Source organism: Orycteropus afer, unplaced genomic scaffold (genome assembly GCF_000298275.1).
Source record: "Orycteropus afer afer isolate SDZICR_OR568_19922 unplaced genomic scaffold, OryAfe1.0 scaffold00696, whole genome shotgun sequence".
Classification (NCBI taxonomy): Eukaryota; Metazoa; Chordata; class Mammalia; order Tubulidentata; family Orycteropodidae; genus Orycteropus; species Orycteropus afer.
The window spans coordinates 534,969-542,939 of record NW_006922283.1 but is presented as its reverse complement, the minus strand read 5'-3'; positions in this window follow the sequence as shown (position 1 = coordinate 542,939).

Below are 7,971 nucleotides of genomic sequence, written 5' to 3'. Positions count from 1 at the left end.
GAAACTAAGGGAATTTGTTAAAACCAGACCAACCTTACAAGAGATGCTAAAGGGAGTCCTTTGAACAGAGAACCAAAAATAGCTAATAGCAACTGACCATTAATACACAAGATGACATAACCCAGAAACCACAGCTATGGACATATCCAAAACAAAATGAGCTTACAAGATTGTAAACAGGGAACCAGAGACATCAGTTGGCAAGTGAAGACAACCAAAAACCAAAAAGAGGGAACATACTATGGAGTTACTAGAACTTGTAAATAGTGAGGAAATCAAGAGAGTTGCAAGATAGAATGGACTGTTCTAAACTCGGGGAGAAAATTATAAATCACAGGGCAACCTCAAAGAAAAATAATAAACATTCACATCACAATAAAAAGAAGACAAGCACATATATTCAGCAAACACTAATAATAGCAACAAGGAAATGATAACACAATTCATAAACACAATGTGCTCAGCACAGAAAATAATATGGAACAAAGAAACCAGGGACATCATGAAAAAAACACATACCAAAATGACAGCAAACAATTCATACTTGTCAATAATTAAACTGAGTGTTAATGGAATAAATGCACCACTCAAGAGACAGATTTGCAGATTGGATACGAAAACAAAATCCATCAATCAATATGCTGTATACAAGATACACACCTTAGAGACAAAGACAAAAATAGACTAAAAATGAAAGCTTGGAAAAAGATATATCAAGCAAATGGCAACTGTAAAAGAGCAGGAGTGGCAATATTAATTTCTGATCAAATTGATTTTAAGGCAAAAACCACCATACAAGACAAGGAAGGACATTATATAATGATTAAAGGATCAATTGAACAAGAAGATATAACCATAATGAATATCTATGGACCCAATGAAAGAGCCAAAATACATAAATCAGACTTTAAAAAAGTTGAAAAGGCAAATAGATGACTCCACAATCATAGTGGGAGACTTTAACACACCACTTTCAATGAAAGATAAAACAACTGGAAAGAAACTCAACAAAGATGCAGAAGTTCTAAACAATACAATCCACAATCTTGACATTATAGACATCTACAGAGCACTACACCCAACAACAGCACAATACACATTCTTTTCCAGGGCATATGGAACATTTTCCATGATAGACCATATGTTAGGCCATAACCAAAGCCTTAATAAATTTAAAAACATTGAAATACTGCAAACATTCTCAGATCATAATGTTATCAAATTAGAAATCAACAATAGGAAGATCAACAGAAAAAGAGCAAACACATGGAAACTGAACAACACCCTCTTTGAGAAAAACTGAGTAAAAGAAGAAATAAAAATTGAAATTCAAAAATTCCTTGAATCAAACAAAAATGACAACACAACATACCAAAATATTTGGGACATAGCAAAAGCAGTGGTCAGAGGCCAATTTATAGCAATAAATGCATACATCAAAAAGAAGAAAGAGCTTAATTCAACACTTTAAACTAACATCTGCAACAATTAGAAAAAGAACAGCAAGAAGAGCCTACAGTCACCAGAAGAAAGGAAATAATCAAGATCCGAGCAGAAATCAATGAAACAGAAAATAGAAGGGCGATAGAAAAAAATCAACAGGACTAGAAGTTGGTTTTTTGAAAAGATTAATAAAATTAACAAACTACTGGTAAATTTAACAAAGGAAAAGAGAGAGAGAATACAAATAACATGAATGAGATACGAAATGGGTGACATCACAACAGATCCAACTGAAATAAAAGGAATAATATCAGGATACTATGAAGAACTGTACTCCAACAACTTTGAAAATCTGGAAGAAGTGGACAGATTTCTAGAAACACATCACTTACCTAAACTAACACGGACTGATGTGGAAATGTTGAACAGATCCATAACCAAAGAAGAAATTGAACAGGTCATCAGAAAATTACCAACAAAAATGTCCTGGCCCAGACAATTTCACTGGAGAATTCTACCAAACATTCAGAGAAGAACTGACACCAATCCTACTCAAACTATTCCAAAACATAGAAAACAATGGAATCCTCCCTAACTCATTTTATGAAACAAGCATAACCTTGATACCAAAACCAGGCAAGGACATCACTCAAAAGGAAAACTACAGACCAATATTCCTCATGAATATAGATGGAAAAAATCTTCAACAAAATCCTACCTAATAGACTCCAACAACATATCAAGAAAATAGTTCATTATGACCAAATGGGGTTCATATTGTGAGGCCTGAGAGATCTTTAACCAGAAGCCTTTAGTGTGGAGATTAACACGTCCCATGCTGAGTCCTAATGCCTCCAGGTAGATCTTTAACCAGAAGCCTTTAATGTGGAGATTAACATGTCCCATGCCTCAGGCTCCAGCAAGTCTCACCCCCCTCCCCCCGGATTTCGCACATATCAGAGAGTTCTGCCTGGTCTCACCCCCCTCCCCCCGGATTTTGCCCATGTCAGAGAGTTCTGCATGGCTCCAACAAAGTCTCTCGCTCATCTTTGAAGCTGGGGGATTCCAACCCGCCCTCCAACTTCCCAAACCCCTGCCCTAAACCCAATTATCTACTCCACCCTATATTTTTTTCCTATAAAAATGTGATAGTAAAAGAGCACGGGGTCTTTTGCTCAAGCCACTGAGTCAATGAGAGCAGGGACCCTAGCTCGAGCTAGCTAATAAACTCTCCTTCTTGCACTTGCATTGTTGTGTGTTGGCAAATTCCTTGTGCCGAAAAACTCCTTTTTAACCTGGGCCCAACAATATCGGGTATGAAAGGATGGCTCAGCTTTAGAAAAGCAATCAATGTCATCCACCTCATAAATAAAACAAAGGAGAAGAACCATATGATCATATCAATGGTTGCAGAAAAGGCATTTAATAAAATCCAACACTATTCCTTATCAAATCTCTCAGCAAAATGGGAATAGAAGGGACATTCCTCAACATAATAAAGGGCATCTATGCAAAACCAACAGCCAACATTATACTCAATGGAGAGAGACTGAAACCATTCGTCTTGCAAACAGGAACCAGACAAAGATGCCCTCTATCACCACTTGTATTCAACATTGTACTGGAGTCCTAGCTGGGGCAATAAGGCAAGAAAGGGAAATCAAAGGCATTCAAATTGGTAAGGAAGAAGTCAAACAATCCCTATTTGGTGATGATATGCTCCTGTACCTAGAAAATCCAAGAGAGTCAGTCAAAAATCTACTGAAACTAATTGAGAGATTTAGCATCATGGCAAGATACAAGATCAACATCCAAAAATCAGTTGGATTCCTCTATACCAGCAAAGAGACTGCTGAAAAGGAATTAAGGAAATCAATACCATTTACAACACCTACCAAAAAAATTAAATACTTGGGAATAAATCTTACCAGGGACACAAAAGGCCTGTACAAAGAAAACTATAAAAAACTACTTCAAGAAACCATACGAGATCTATATAAATGGAAGAACATACCATGCTTGTGAATAGGAAGATTAAACATTGTGAAACTGTCAATTCTACCCAAAGCAATCTATACATTCAATGCAATCCCAATCCAGTTCCCATCAACATTCTTTAAGGATATGGAAAAACAAGTCACTAACTTTATATTGAAAGGATAGAGATCTCAGATAAGCAAAGCACTATTGAAGAAGAACAAAGTAGAAGGTCTCACACTGCCGGATCTCAAAACCTACTATACAGCCACAGTAGTCAAAACTGCCTGGTATTGGTACAATGACATACACATAGACCAATGGAACAGAATTGAGAACCCAGAAATAGATCCATTGAACTATGGTCAGCTGATCTTTGACAAAGGGCCAAAATCAATTAAATGGGAAAGAGAATGTTTAATAAATAGTGCTGGCAAAACTGAATATCCATTTGCAGAAAAATGAAACAAGATCTGTATCTCACACCATACACAAAAACTAATTTCAGATGGATCAAAGACTTAAATGTGAAACCTAAAACTACAGAGTTCCTCAAGGAAAAACTAGGGGCAAATGTAAGGGTCCTAATATATGGCATAGGAGCTCTGGTAGCATAGTGTCTAAGGCACTTGACTGCTAACCATCAGGCTGGAGGTTGAAACTCACCTGCCACTCCTCAGAAGGAAGATTGGGCAATATACTTTCATAGTGATACTGCCTCGGAAACTCAAGGAGGGGTCTCTATGAGTCAGATCCAACTCCACAGCAGCGAGTTTGGTTTGGTTTGACAAACTGTAAAGTTGCTTAAAGGAGCCATGGTGGTGTAATGGTTAAGTGCTTGACCACTAACTGAAAGACAGGCATTCGAACCCCACACAGCAATTCTGCCAGCAAAAGACCTGATGATCTATTTCTCTCAAGATTACTGCCTAGAAAACTCTATGGGGCAGTTGTACTCTGTCACATAGGGTCGCTATGAGTCAAAATCAACTTGACAGAACCTAACAACAAAGTTGCTTAACAATTCAAACACCACAACGCTGTCCACTGAAAGTCACGATTGTGATATTTAATCAAGTGACTCACTAAGTTGTCTGAGTCTAAAAGAGAAAGACAACATACATACTTCCTTAGCAATATCTTTTCCACCTTGTTCCCTATAAAGAAGGTCAGTAGGTACAGGCATGCTCAACAAACTCAAACGCCTATGGGGCACATGCAGAAAACAAAAATGAGTGAAAGTGGAATAAAATGCTGACTAATAACTGAAAGTAAGCATCAGTTGGTATAAAAAGAAGGTGTGAAAGGGAATTTGACAAACTGGGGTTCACTAGACTTCTCAAGGGAGCTCTGGTGGCATGGTACCTAAGGCACTTGACTGCTAACCAGAAGGCTGGAGGTTCAAACCCACCAGCTACTCCTCGGAAGGAAGATGGGGCAATCTACTTCCATAGTAATACTGCCTTGGACACCCAAGGAGGGGTCGCTATGAGTTGGGGCCGACTCGAATGCACATAACGACAACAACAACAAGACTTCTCAAAATTAAGCAGGGACAAAAAAAATTCCTCTCCAGAGTCCCTGGGTGGCACAAATGATTAAACACTTGACTGCTAACTGAAGTTTTTCACTTTAGACCCACCCAGACAGGCTTAAAAGAAATGCCTGGCAATCTTCTTCCAAAAGGTCGTAGCCCTACGAGAACAATTCTACTCCACAACATACATGGCTACCATGAGTCAGAAGCAACTCAATGGCAACTGATTTTACTCTCCCCCAAACTTTTTTCAGACATGGAAGATAACAGCCAAGTATTGCCCAAGTGTTTTTCAAGAGAATTTGGAAACTTAGACATTTATATGAAAACTCCCCCTTCCCTTTTTTTATGTGTTCAAACAATTCAAATGTAATACATTGTGTGGGCCAACACTGAGAGCCAAATTAAATATTCTGAGGCCAGGTCCAGCCATCACACTGCCAGTTTACACCTGTAAATAAAAATCTAGAACCAGGGTTCACACAATTCCACCATGCACCTTCTTCTCTCCACCTCACCTGCTTCCAATATGCAAGTGTGTTAAGATAGTTTGTGTGCTAATTTCTAAACTGTCAAATATGCCTCAGAAAGACCTTTCCGTAAAGAAACATTGCAACAACTCTTCTGAAAGTCTCTGAACAAGGCTATTATATTCAAATTCAAATCCTTATTAAATGTGTCCTGTGGCTGCACTGAAGAGGACAAGACAGACCCAACAGGGTGGAAACAGAATTTTCCATGTAGAAACAGAGTAAGGTCAATCTCTGTCCTCTGAGGGTGAGTATTTGGACAATTTCTGAAATTCTTATCTTAGGATTTTGGGTCATGTAAGTAGGGAAACTTGCATTTCTTCCAACTTGCAATGGGGAATGCACATGCAGCTCAGAGGTACTGTGATAGTTCATGCAGGAGCTGAACATTGCCAAGACTCTTGTACCAACTTTAGCACTTGGACTTCATGTAATTACATTGCTGTATACTGAGTAACTCCAAAACTAAAATTATGCAGACTGTACAATTCATCACTGTACTCGTGAATGTGAAAATGGAATTTGAAATTATAGTATGAAATGGGTGCTAAACGCCTACTGAAAAATAATATTATTATTTCCAGAAATCCCAAATTATTATAATCTGGCTTTCCCCAAAAAAGAAACGAAATAAAACCTAAAATTTTAGAGGTCCAAAATTTCCAGCTACATTCAAGATATCTCTCAATAAAAAGAAAAACGAGCTTCTGTATTTTAGATAGAAGTCTAGTAGCCTACCTAACAGTTGTTCTGAATTATTTTTTTATTATTAAAATAAACAAACAAAAAATCCATATTAATTTGGTAAATAGACTTTTGTTAGAAAATTCCACAAGCCCTCCTGGGCACAGAGGTAGATGTCAACATGATTAAATTTTCTTAGCACACTCTGTGTGCTTAGCAAAAGGATTCCAACCTGAAGACCTGGGGGTTTCTGGGCATTTATAACCCAACTAGAATCCTCAATGCCTTTTGTGGGATTCTACAGGAGAGCAAGGCTTGCTGGTGAATTAGAGTTTATTTCTGGTGCTGTATTTTGTGGGAATATATGAGTATATGTTCATTGTAACACATGTTAAATTCCAGGCATCTATCACCCTTGGGGCACACAGAAGATGATGGCACAATTTCCCAGGGTCAGGGCTTGTATAGGCCTCCTTCAGAGGATGGAAATAATCAAACTTGTTGGGTTTAACTGTGATCCATATGCTACACAATCCTGGAATAATTCTGTGAGCCATCTTTTTTCCCCTCACACATTTGTATCATGAGAGAATACTTTAAGTCACTGACAATCTATTATATTTAGATTTGCCTTATTGTTGTTTGTGTGTTTCAGCTTCATTGGCCATCTTCCAGGATTTGTTTAAGTTAAAAAGTCTTTGGGACTTGAGTTGGTAAGCAGAAGAAGAGAGGATGAATGAATAATTGGGTTGTTGTTGTGTCCCATGGAGCTGATAACTACTCTTAGCCACCCTATGTGACAGAGTAGAACTGTCCGATAGTGTTTCCTATGCTATAATCCTTACAAGAGCTGTCCAGAACTTTTCTCCTTTGCTGCTGTGGTGGGGGGTTTGAACCATGCACCTTTTGGTTAGAAGTCAAGTACTTAATATTGCTCCACCATTGCTCCTTGAATGAATGAGTAGGAAACAATAAAAGATGAATTAGAAATAAAAGACATATAGGTAGGAAGAGTGACTAGATAAAGAAATAGTGTTGTGGAATGCTAGAAAAAATCATGTATCTTTGCATTGTCTAATTTTATTTATAATAAAAGCTTTTTGAATTTTTTTTTTTTCATTCACAAGGCTAAAAAAGAAGCTTAAGAATTTTTAAACCATCTGTTACTGTTACATACAGTAAGACAAAAGTAGAAATTTCCCACATTAACATCTACATGTTCAACCATCTCAGTATGGAAAGTGACTGTAGTTCCCCTAATATGTTAAACCATTTTTGCACAATGTTTGTATTGTCATGCTCTGAATTTCAAAATAAGAATATGATTTATTAAAACTTATTCTTAAATAACACTTAAGAACTTTCTTCCTTAATAAAATTATTATACTTACAGCAGAAGGCATTTTTAAATCTTCAAAGTGAATATTTCTTGTAGCCAGTACATCAACCTACTATAAGTTTAGAGGATACTAGCAAAAAGATTTCAACTTGACCTATTTCCAAAGGTGATTTTATACATGTTTTCTTCAAAAGAATCAATAATCACTTATGAGGCTTGTGAATCAGTCTTTCCTTAATAAATATGAGCTTTTACATCATTAGTCTTAGTTTTGAAATTGATCAAAGAGAGGATCCAGCAAGGTGGCGGACTTTACTAGGTGTAAAGACTGTACAGACCCTCTTCAACAAAGAAAAGGGAGAACAATTAACACAGACACAGAAGATAATCCTGGACCCCTGAGCCTTGAAGGGAAGGATATAGAAGTGGACTAAACCCCAACTAGCAGAAGAATTTGCGTG